This window comes from Triticum dicoccoides, chromosome 2A (genome assembly GCF_002162155.2).
Source record: "Triticum dicoccoides isolate Atlit2015 ecotype Zavitan chromosome 2A, WEW_v2.0, whole genome shotgun sequence".
NCBI classification, from domain to species: domain Eukaryota; kingdom Viridiplantae; phylum Streptophyta; class Magnoliopsida; order Poales; family Poaceae; genus Triticum; species Triticum dicoccoides.
In genome coordinates this window covers 719,202,358-719,215,003 of record NC_041382.1, presented here as the reverse complement: position 1 = coordinate 719,215,003, position 12,646 = coordinate 719,202,358, and the positions used below count along the sequence as shown (strand labels likewise).

The 12,646-nt window shown below is 46.9% G+C and overlaps 1 non-coding gene across 1 annotated transcript; it reads left to right on the top strand.

The window, feature by feature from the left end:
* Positions 1-7,893: 7,893 nt before the first annotated feature.
* TRNAL-AAG lies at positions 7,894-7,974 on the top strand. The gene has a single exon. It is a non-coding gene; the product is annotated as a tRNA-Leu (tRNA).
* The last annotated feature ends 4,672 nt before the right edge of the window (positions 7,975-12,646 follow it).

Below are 12,646 nucleotides of genomic sequence, written 5' to 3'. Positions count from 1 at the left end.
CTTTCTAGTTTATTTGTTTCATCACATATTGGTACATAGAGCTTGTTTCATTGTCACAGCTTAATTGCCGTTAGAATCATACAACTACAACATACGTTATGATCAGAAGCAAATTCTGTTCCTTTTGGGCCTATCCAGAAATCATAAGGCTTTCCCTTAAACCCATGCCGGCTATGTGTTCCTTGAACACATTGGGTGGTAAGCCTTTCATTAGCGGATCCGCAAGCATATCCTTTGTCCTTATATGCTCGAGACTTATAGTTTGATCCTGGATTTTATCTTTCACAACATAATACCTTATCTCTATTGTTTTGGCAACATTACTCGACTTGTTGTTGTGTGCATAGAATACCGCGGGTTGGTTGTCGCAGTACATCTTTAGTGGTTTGTGAATTCAATCTACCACTTTCAAGTCGGGCACAAATTTCTTTAGCCATATCGCCTACCCCGTGGCTTCGAAGCATGCTATGAATTCTTTAAATTCAAAACTTTTAATCGTTTGATTAAACTTTAGATACCACTGCCGAGAGGCTTGTCTTAATCCATAAATGGATTTCTTTAGGCGGCATCCCATATTTTCCTTGCCTTCCATGATAAAACCTTTAGGTTGTTTCATGTAGACATTTTCTTTTAAATCACCATTCAGAAATGCCGTCTTAACATCCATTTGATGTAACTCTAAATCAAAATGAGCAACTAATGCCATTATGATTCTGAAGGAATCCTTACATGAGACTGGAGAAAATGTCTCGTTGTAATCTATCCCTTCTCTTTATGTAAATCCTTTTACCACGAGTCGTGCTTTATACTTTTCTATATTACCTTTAGAGTCATACTTAATTTTGTAGAACCATTTACAGCCTATTGTTTTGGCTCCTTTAGGAATTTCCTCTAAGTCTCAAACATCTTTGGAACTCATCGATTTCATCTCGTCTTCCATTGCCTTCATCCACTTCGATGAATGAGGGCTTCTCATGGCTTCTTCATATGAGGTGGGATCTTTTTCCATATGAACCATTTCTGTGTTATAAACTTTAAAGTCAGTAGAAATAGCTGACTTTCTTGGTCTTATAGACCTTCTAAGGGCCTCACTTTTTGGCACATTCTGTGCCTCAACTTCTGGCACTTCTTCTAAAATTTGCTGTTGCACCTCCCTTTCATGCTCAACAACGGGTTCAGTCGACTCTTGACGGACAGGTTCCGGGTCTACCTCCAAAGTTGTCATGGGTGGAGTTGCAACTGGTAGTGAGAAAAATGGCTCCTGAATCATCGGATTAGGTGCATGCACCCTCTTCTCCTCAAGATCAATTTTCCGAGCTACCAAGCTCCCCCTCATCATTTCGTCCTCAAAGAAGACTGCATGTCTCGTTTCTACAAACTTTGTATATCTATCTGGGCAGTAGAAACGAAAACCTTTTGATCTATCTGGATAGCCAATGAAGTGGCAACTTACTGTTTTGGGATCTAACTGTGCAATGTTTGAATTAAACATTTTGGCCTCAGTAGGGCACCCCCACACCCTGAAGTGATGCAGGGAGGGCACCCTTCCTGTCCATGGCTCGTACGGTGTTTTGGGCACCGACTTGCTTGGTACTCTATTGAGAATGTGAATGGCGTTTTAAGCGCCTCCATCCATAATCCCAATGGCAAGTTGGAATAACTCATCATGCTGCGCACCATATCCATAAGTGTACGGTTGCGCCTTTCAGCTGCTCCATTTTGCTGAGGTTCACCCGGCATTGAATACTGGGCAACTATGCTAGTCTCCTGCAAGAACTTTGCAAATGGTCCAGGGACTTGGCCATATGGAGTGTGCCGACCATAGTACTCTCCCCCACGGTCGGACCTTACTATCTTTATTCTTTTATCATACTGATTTTCAACTTCAACTTTGAATATTTTAAATTTATCCAACGCTTCAGATCTTTCTTTGATTGGATAAATATAACCATAGCGAGAGTAATCATCTGTGAATGTTATGAACGAGTCATATCCATCCACACTTTTCACCGGAAATGGTCCACAAATGTCAGTGTGGATGATTTCTAGTGTGCTTGTGCTATGGATTGCACCTTTTCTGATTTGTTTTATATACTTTCCTTTAATGCAATCTACACATTGTTCTATGTCTGAGAATTCTAACTGTGGAAGAATTGCACTTTTGACTAATCTTTCTATTCCCCCCTTCGAAATATGGCCCAAGCGACAGTGCCATAATTTCGATGAGTCGAATGTTCTCTTTCTTTTCTTTTGTTCTTTATTCGACGCGGAAACATTTTCATTCATATTGCATACAGAATGCACTTTTTCACGAAGTGATAACAAATAAAGCTCATCATGTAGTAAAGCATTACCAACATAAGCATTATTATACCAGATGGCACACTTGCCATGTCCAAAATAACACTCATAATTTTCTTTGTCCAAACATGAAATGCTAATTAAGTTTCTGTTACATGAAGGAACATAAAGAACATCTCTAAGTAGAAGATTAAATCCATCAGCTAACTCCAAGGAGATGTCACCGACAACTTCAACTTCCGCTTTTATTCCATTGGCTACTTCAATGCCTCCTTCTCTTCTTAGCGTAGTCCGTGTCGAATGGAATCCCTGTAAATAATTTGCAACATGAACAGTTGCCCCTGAGTCAATCCACCAAGTAGATTTCGAAAAATGTGTGTACAAGGATTCATTAACTAAGGAAACAATGTTTTTACCTTGCTTTGCCATTAAGGACTTCAGCCAAACAGGGCAGTCTTTCTTGTAATGCCCGGTCTGCTTACAGTGGAGACAAGTGTCTTTGTCCACTGGGAAAGACTGTTGCTGACGCTGATGCTGATAGGGAGCTTTTCCTTGTGGCTTTGAAGGAGAACTTTTGTTGTTTTGATTGTAGTTTTTTTTCTTGTGGTCCTTCACATAGTTGAGTGTTCCACCATGTGAGGCTTTTAGTCTGTCCTCTTCTTGGACACACATAGCAATTGTCTTTTCTATGTCCCATGTTCCAGGTGACATATTATAGTTCACAACAAAAGTTTCAAACTCCTTTGGCAGTGAAGCCATGACCAGGTGGACCAGGAGCTTTGGTTTGATCTCCAGATCCTCATCCATGGGCTTTAACTTTGCTGCCATATTGCTCATCCTCAGGATGTGCTCTCTTATTCCACCACTTGTGTATTGTTCTGTCACAAGTTGTTTTAACACCTGGGTGGCATATATCTTTGAAGAGCCAGTGAACTGGCTCTTTATCTTTGTCAGCAACTCCCCTGCGGAAGTGCACACTGCAATGGAGCCTACAATGGTGCTCTCAATTGTATTCTTTATAAAGGCCATGCATTTTTTATTTACATTGACCCATTTTTGATTGTCTATGATGCAGGACATCTCCAAAGGAGCATAATCCCCCCTCTTTTTAGCCCATGCAGCATCATCATCAGTAGTCTCTCTTACTGGCTCTATTGGTCTGACCGGCTGTGGTTCATCCAGAACCCAGTCCAGATCAGCACAAACAAATGCCAGTTCAACTTTCTTCCTCCACTCAGTGTGGTTGTCACCTCTGAGTGTCGGAACTTCTTTTAGGCAACTCATCAAGTGAAAGCCTCCTGAAATCACAATTTAAGTGACATCAATATAACAATCATATGCATTAATCTAACGTTGGTCAAATTAAACATATAATTGTCTATGAAATTAAATCTATATTACCGTTGGGCAAAATACTAGAAATAAATGCACCTTTAAATTTCAATAATAAAACATGATCATGTTATTAAACAACGTTGGTCATAAAAAATAACATAATCATATTCATTTTAATAATCACTTTAACATGCTCTTAAAAAACTTAATACTATAGATAAACTTTTATTTTCTGTGTAAAAGAGCATTAATTATTTACGCTGCGGAAAAATATTCATGAACTTTTAATTCTTTACAGAAACTTTTCCTTACAAAATTCATGAACTTTATTATTTTCTTTATAAAAAAATCATGAACATTTCTTTTACTGAAAATTATCTATTTTCATTTTCAGAACTTTTCTGTTTACTTTTCTTTTTTCTATACAAAAATTTTTGTTTGAAAAAATTGCATAGAAAATCTATTAGAAAACTGCCCCAAAAACTGGACAGAAACTATTAAAACGAAAAGAAAAAAAAGCAAAAACAGCAGCGCAGCCGGCCTCGGCCCAGCTCGCGCGGCTGCGCCCGCTGCTGCTGGCCTCGGCCCAGCGCCACTTTCGGCCCAACGGCCCGGCTGGGACTAGGGTTTGCTTCCTGGTCGTCGATCTTCATCGTATGGTCCAGAGCGGTTTTCGCTTGAACAAAACCAGGAGTCGATCCCCAGCGACCGAAAACCTAGCGCCACTTTCTCCCCAGCCCCGGCGCCTCTCTCGCGCACTCCGCCGACGGCGGAGAGACGGGCTTCGCCCCGGCCGCCGGCGACGGCGGCGGATGCCACCGTGCCGAGCGGGTCCCCTCCTTCCCGTCCTTTCTTCCCTCTTCACCCTCTTCTTCGTGTGATAGAGAGAGAGAGGGAGAGAGAGCGACGCGGCGAGGCCTCCTCTGCTCCCCTGTAGCCAGGTTGGGGCTCCGTCGGCGACGGCGTGCAGCCACCGCACCGCGCGAGAGCCACCTTCCCTTGTCCCCTTCCATTCCATGAGAGAGAGGAAGACAGAGAGGCTACCCCTTTTTCTTTTCAGCGAGAGGAAGAGCGCGGCCAGATCGCGCCGTGGCTATCCTCCTCGTCGGTCGCGCGTCCTCCCTGGCGGTGAGCGCGCTGCCGCCGAGATTTGCGAATTATTATAGAGAATTCTTTGGTCGAATGGAAGGAATTAGAAGACGAGGGGTATAGTGGAGATGAGTGGGAAGATAGAAAAAGACGAAAGTAGAACCTACAAAAATGGGGTTTTCTATTGATGCCTTGAATAACATATAGCTTACCTATAGACAAAAAAAGGGATTTGGCCGCGGTGCTAACCCCCTTATTTTTTTTGTGTCTTTTTCCTTTCTTTTCCGCGAGCAATTGCTAGCTCCGGTGGTTCTTCGTCCCCGCACCTCGGCTTGCCGATGCGTGTGGGGATCGAGAGGAACAGGCGCGGTCGTGCGGCGGCGCTCTTTGCCGGTGAGGCCCTAGACCAATATCCGGTGGTTTACTTTGCCCTGTCTAGGGTTCTTGGGGGGAGGGGATCTCTTTTTCTTTTTCTGTTTTTGTTTCTTTATACCGAAATCATCTAGCCAGTGGCATCTGATACCATTGATAGACCCACTTGAATCGTGTAGGCTAGATCTTTCTGGTAACCTACCTTTCTTGGGTGCGGATGAGCTCGATCCAGAGCCGGCCATGGTGAAGTAGAGGCCGGTGGTAGCAGAGAGATCGAGATGGAGAGGTGGCAGTGGTGCTTCCCGTGAGCACTGCGATTACCCTAGATCGGAAGGGAATTTCGGTGAGGAGTCTGGCGGCGCGGTGAACCTCGTTCCGTGTGCCCCGGCCCCCACCTCTCTATATATCGCAGGTTACAGGGGCCCACCAACCATAGAACGGTTGGGCGTCCCCGATCAGGGCGCGAATAGATCAGGGCCCGATGGGCCGTTGAGCCCACTCGGTGGAGAGATCAACCTAACAAGTACCACCTAGCATTCAAGTTTTCAATTGGTGGGTGGACCAATGTGAACAGGTTAAAAGTTTCAGGCAGTATGCTTGTTTGGTCCATGAGTATGTGCTTGTTTATATTATTTGGCCGGCAAGGAAAAACAAAAAGGAAAGGTTGAAAAGCTGTGGAAAGCATCATACTCATGGACCAAACTCAATATATATATGATCAGCTGGATGAACAGAAGAATAAGCAGCTCAATGACAGCTCCTTGCATTCCCGCTGTCGTGCTACTGGTCATCTCGGTGGCAGCCGTAGTACCCGGTGCCGGTGCTGCTTCTCCGTCTCCAACAAGCGTCAACGGTAGCGACACTGATCTTGCTGCGCTACTGGCTTTCAAAGCCCACCTCTCTGATCCTCAGGGCGTCCTTGCAAGCAACTGGACCAGCAGCACATCTTTCTGTCATTGGATTGGCGTCTCGTGCAGCCGGCGCAGGCAACGTGTCACGGCTGTGGAGCTGCCGCACGTGCCCCTCCATGGATCGCTCGCTCCTCACCTTGGTAACCTCTCCTTCTTCTCCATCATCAACCTTGCCAACACCGCCGTTCGAGACCATTTAGAAAAGGGACATTTACATCTATGCCTCTAATTTGTGCCCATTCTCAGATTTACCCCTAATTTCAAAGCCTGCTCAAATTTGCCCCTTCGCCGTTAGGTGCATTTACAGAAATACCCTTATATGCCGTTACCGTCCGGTCAAAGAAGGTCAAAGCCGGTCAAAGAGCTTTGACCGTCCTGAAAAAAATAGCAAAAAAATTCTAAAAAATTTGAAAATTTGTGGGATCAAAGATACTCAGGTTCGCAAGGTGCCTACAAAGTTTCGTGCTGTTTGTACATTCCAGGAGCTCGTGTCAGAAGAAAAAACAATAAATATGTAAGCCTGTGAACAGTAAATTCAAAAAAATAGCAAGAAAGTTCAAAAAAATATGAAATTTTTTGGCATCAAAGAGGCTCGGGTCTGCAAGCTGCGTGCAAATTTTTGTTGTGTTTGGACATTGGAGGGGCTTGTGGAGAAAAAAACAAAATTTGGCTCGGGAAAAAACTTTGAAAAAAATGACTATTTTGTTTTTTTTTTGCTAGAGCTCCTCGCATGTCATTTGATCACAAAAACTTGCAGGCACCTTGTGCACCCAGGCCACTTTGATTCCAAAAAATTTCATATATTTTTTAAATTTTCTTACTATTTTATTTCAAATTTATTGTTCACAAGCGTGCAGATTAACTGTTTTTCCTTGCCACGAGCTCCTGGAATGTCTAAATAGCACGAAATTTTGCACACACCTTGGGCACATGAGTATCTTCGATCTCACAAAATTTTAGATTTTTTAGATTTTTTTGCTATTTTTTTCAGGACGGTCAAAGCTGTTTGACCGGACGGTAACGACGCAGAAGGGCATTTCTATAAGGGCACCTAACGACGGAGAGGCAAATTTGAGCAGGCTTTCGAATTAGGGATATATCTGATTAGGTGGTTTAAGTTAGGGACAGAAATGCAAATGGCCCTTTAAGAAACTGTGTCGCCTCAAATTCCTTGACCTGGGCCGCAATGGTCTGTCTGGTAACGTTCCCCCCACCATAGGAAACCTCACCAGACTAACTATCTTTCTGGTTCAGTCCCGACAGAGCTGCAAAACTTGCACGACCTTGGTATCATGAATCTCCGAAGGAATTACACTGTCCCCAACTCCCATCCTCCAACAGCTATCCACCATGGCGTATGTTCACTCCTCCAGCCCCATGGCGCTGGGTGACCTTGGTGCGCCGTTGCAGCCGGGGTCTCGCACGTTCATCGCCGTTGTCGCTCGCCTCCACCATGACGGTCGGCCATGCACCGGACGTGGTGGTCTCGGAGGTTGGTACATGGCTCTCCCCCTCTGAAAATTTTCTCCATTTGTTCCCTGTTTTATGACACGCTCCTGTGTGAGGTTGGCTGAACGGTGCAAGTATTATCGGTTTCATTTGGGAGCGTGCGCTCCTTTTGTCGAACAAAAAAACTGTCCTGGGTATTTGTATAGTTGGCTTGGAAAGTTGATGGTTTCTGAATCACGGTGGTTCGTTGTGCTGGATCAAAATGTCTGAAGGTGCTGCAAAAAAGAGGCAGAATTGCAGGGAAATGCCTCGCTGGTCTAGGAAGCATGTGGCTCTCCCTTTGTCGGGTTGGGGCGAGGCGGTTTGTGGCCTAATGGAAGTTACCTGGAATAATGTGCTGTATTTTAGAAAGAAAACGTGAAAATAAAGCAAAAATGATCAGATGGCCGAGTTGGTCTAAGGCGCCAGATTAAGGCTCTGGTCCGAAAGGGCGTGGGTTCAAATCCCACTCTGGTCAAGATATTTTTTTACTATCTTCTAAAAAAACATAGAGTCATGTAGTAATACTTCTATTTTTTTACTATCTTCTAAAAAAACATAGAGTCATGTAGTAATACTCCTATTTTTTTACTATCTTCTAAAAAAACATAGAGTCATGTAGTAATACTTTTCCCCCATGGAAATAAGAGACACACAGTACCTTTTTTTCCCCCATGGAAATCAAGAGTGCGCGCATCAGAGACATGCATTGACCAGCTATTAAATCGAATTGCCACTAATTGACATGCTTTTCATACCAAGAAAGATTCAGATAGCACACCCACACACTACAGCACAAACCAATTCCTATCTTCAGACAAGGTGGCCTAAGTCTTGAACAAAGATGCATAAGAGCATCTCCAAACAGCCGCGTTAAACAAGCGCCGCGCCGCGGATTTTGCCATTTTAGCACGCGCGCAATCTGTAGACAAGCTCCAGCGGGCGCACAATAACCGCGCGCGTGGCATATGTAGTTGGGCGCGCGGTCCGAATCGCCAATGCGGCGCGGCCGAAGAAGGGAAGACATCCGCGAATAAGAACAAGGCGGCGGACAGCTCTGGCACCTCGAAGGCGAGGAGAAAGAAGCTTGCAGGGCGTGTGACGGGCGCGGCGGCTACCGAAGCGCCGGCGAGCTCACTCGTTGAGCCGGCGGCCGACGCGCACAACGTGTTCCACAATATGCCCCAAAGGTAGAATTTTTTTCCAACTTTTCTTTTCTTGTTATTTTTTGAATGCATTCATATAGATAGCTTATTTGCATTATTCTATACATTTTGTAGTGTCAACGATGATGCATACATGTCAACTATGGGTGTTGGCTCCAACAATTCGCATTGGTCTCAAATCAATGACATGCGTTTCGAAGACCATGAGTTCGAGGTGGACGAGGATGGTGAGGGCATTGTCGACGCGCCGAAAGGAAGATCGGGCAATTACACCAACGCCGATGACATCTTACTATGCAATACTTGGTTGCAAGTGTTGAGGGATCCATCTGTTGGAGGTGATCAAAGTAGAGGTGCTTATTGGGGGCGGATGAAAGAATACTTTGATGTTCGCAACGTGAGTGGAATTGACCGCTCCGAGAGATCACTTCGGTCCCGGTGGTCGACAATCAACATGGATTGTCAAAAGTGGGCGGCCGCACAAAAGGCGGTTGACAAGTTGAACCCAAGTGGCACCAATGAGGATGATAGAGTAAGTGGCATTTCATCCATATTCATCATACTTGTTGTTGGTGTTTGAAGTGCTAACTTTATTTGCTTTCATGTAGTACAACATTGCACAAAACTTGTTCAAAGGAGAGGAGAAGAGAACCAAGAAGGGGAAGATCAAGAAAGGAACGATATTTACCTTGCCTCATTGCTATGAAGTGTTGAAGGATGATGAGAAATAGAAGAAGCGTGATGATTTGGATGATTTGCATTTGAGCAACAAATGCAAGCGAACAATTGAGTTGAATGATGATGATGAGGAGGATGATGATGCATCAAGTGATGACAGCAAGAGAAGCCCACACCCAACTTGGTTTCATACTCGAAGCCAAAACGATCGGATGGGTGCAAGAAAGACGCAAAAAAAAAGAAGAGGAAAGGAGATGATGAGCTCAAACATGCTATGGAAGCTATTGTGAAGGCAAGAAAAGAAGCCAACGAGGTGAGAAAAATGGTAAGGAACCAAGATGCCGCGGCCGAGGAGAGGAGGTTAGCGATCGAGGAGAGGAGGGTGGCGGCCGAGGAGAGGAAGGTGGCTTTGGAGGAGAGGAAGGTGAGCAATGAGGAGCGAACTAGATTTTTGAAATAGGAGAAGCACTTGTTCTTCTTGGACACATCTATCCTTAATGAGATGCAAACGGAGTATGTCAATCTTGCCCGTGAAGAAGTCTTGATCCAAAAAAGAGCCATGATTCGCGCAATGGGTGACTGTGGCCTTGGCATCATGGGAGGCATGGGTGGCTTTGAAGGTACCGTGGGCGGTTTAGGTGCCATGGGTGGCTTTGGAGCTACCATGGAGACCATGGGAGGCATGGGTGGCTTTGGAGCACCACCGATGCTATGGCCGCTATGGGAGGCATGAGTTTTGCTTCTCTCATGGGAGGCATGGGTGCACCTCCGGCCACCATAGGCGGAATGTCTTCCGGTGTGCCTCCTCACACACATTCCCATGAAGATGCCGTTGAAGATCTTGCCAACACCGTCGAAGCTTCACGTGATGCGGTGCGCGATGAGGAGGAGGAGGAAGAATCATCTTCCGAAGATGAGGACAAAGACGAGGACGAGGCTTGATGTGTCTTTCGTTTGTGTCATGAACTTGGTTTGCATTTTGAACTTGGTTGGATGAACTTGTAGACATGAACTTTTATTTATCAACTTGTTTGTGTGAAATTTATGTCATGTTCATTGCATTTTGAATGTTTGAAATCCATTTTGTATCCAAAATGCAATATATGCAATGCCCGGGCGAGTCGCGCGCGTTGCTGTAGCGGCGCGCGCGCTGCATTTTAGCGCGCCTGTTGGAGCCAGCGCTGCCGGACACGCAAAACCAGGGGAAGGGCGCGCGACAAAATAGTTTTAGCATGCGGCGCGTTGGGCGGCTGTTGGAGATGCTCTAACGAAACAGAAAGAGGCGCCGGGGAAATGAAGCAAGAAGAGACATGCGAAGGCTTGAAACTGTTATTTTCTCCATTTTTTTTATGATAGATTTGTGGGAATTTTAGTTTTTTTAACTGTGAAGTAGGAATTTCATATACTCGCGACATTATGTATTACCAGCGCAACGGGCCAAAAGAGATGTGTGTCTATTCTCTGAATGATGTCAAATAATTGACCAACCGCCCGGTCACCTAGATGGAGGAGGCCTGGAGCTTCATCGCGCGCACATGTGTGGGCTCACTGTGCGTGTGTTACACGTCGCTCAGGTGATAACTCTTAGTTATTGACCATCCTTACATCCAATCTATCCCTGCACAATGTGGTCAAATGCCTTGCATAAGTGTTGATGTTGCAATCGCCACCGCGCAATACCATCGCCTGCTTCAGTCGCCGCTGTGCAATACCATCGCCTGCTTCGGTCGCTGTAGCATCGCCGCCAATGTTGCAGGCGTCACACCCACAACATGGCTATCGTCGCAAAGCCATTGTCACAAACATTGTCAGTGTTGCAGTTGTTGTACCTGCAACACCACCTGTGTTGAAAAGCCTTGATGTGTCGTTGCAACATTGTTGCAGCTGTCGCAACCACAAGTGCAAAGTCATCGCAGCATAACATGACCTACCTTGCAAAAGTTGTCGCCGCACAAACATCGCCAGTGTTGCCTTCCGTCGCGGCGGTCGCCGCATGGGCATTGGTGCACGCAGAAGCCTTGGAGCGCTGGTTGCCGTCTTCACCCTTCTATCCTTCTATGGCTTGCATCTGGAAAGGGTCTCGATCTGGATCGGATAAAGGAGGAAGACCAAAGGAACCGGGCGATTGAGAGGCTGGTGGGCCCGAGGGGCACCGTGGCGGCATGTCGAGGCGGTTGACGCAAAGAAGTTAACAGACGCCCGAGAGAAATCGTTTCACTATAAATACAGGCCGCGGGCCTCGCTGATAAAAGGTGCGCGGCGCATAGCTAGCTGCGATGGCGGAGTTCGGTTCCATCACCGCCTCCTCGACGCCTCAACCGCCGGCGGCGGCGATGGAGCGCATCTATAAGCCGGAGGACCTTGCAAGGTTCGAGCCACGGCTCAGGGTTGTCCACCGGGAGAGATCGGAGCTCCTCCAGAAGATCCGCGGCTGGTACGATCGTGCCCGCGAGCGGCTCGCCACGGTGGCGGCATTCAAAGAGGAGGTCTTCCTCGGCGCCGGCCTCTCCATTGGCCTCCTCGACCCGACCACCAACATCATCTACAACGCCCTCGTCGCCTCCGGCCTCCCCGCAGAGCAAATCCAGGGCGGCGACATGGCCGGGCGCTCCTTGGACGGCCGACGGCCTCGTCGCCTTCCTCACCTTCTTCTTCCGCTACCTCGCGGACTGGGAGGCCGTGCGCTACCTGCTCCGCGCCAACGCCGACCTCGTCTATGTTGTGCGCCTCGTCGCGCATGACCGGTCTCTCTCCCCCTTCCACCTGAACTCTGACGCCAGCAAGCCCGTCGTACGCACTGCCCTCATGTGCGCCGTGCTGGCATCCAAGCACGTGGATCCCCACCACCTCGTCGGCACCTGGTTGTCGCCGGTTCGCCCTCTGGAAGAAGCCGCCCACGCGATCCAGAATGACATCAATAAATTCACCAGTGAATTCAGCCCACGGAATCATGGTCCTGGCATGCAAACGCAGCCCCTGGATTTCGCTTGGAAGCGCGCACTCGAGCTCCGACAGTCCCCACCAACCGTCGTGCCGCATCGACCTTACTGGTCCCTCAAATTTGTGCTCCTCCAGCGCATCCACGCCTTCTACCTGAAGGCGCTCTCCCTGATGCCGGCGAGTGAGCTACGATCGTGCTACCACCGCAGCATGCTCAAGGCTGGCCACTGCTACGGCCCCTTCGACCCTGTCTCCAACATCATCATCAACACCATCTGGTACAACACCGTCTCCCCACCGAGCCAAAAACTTGAGGTTGACATGATCAGTACTGGCAGTCTGTTGCGCATCGAGGCTTGCTCGTTC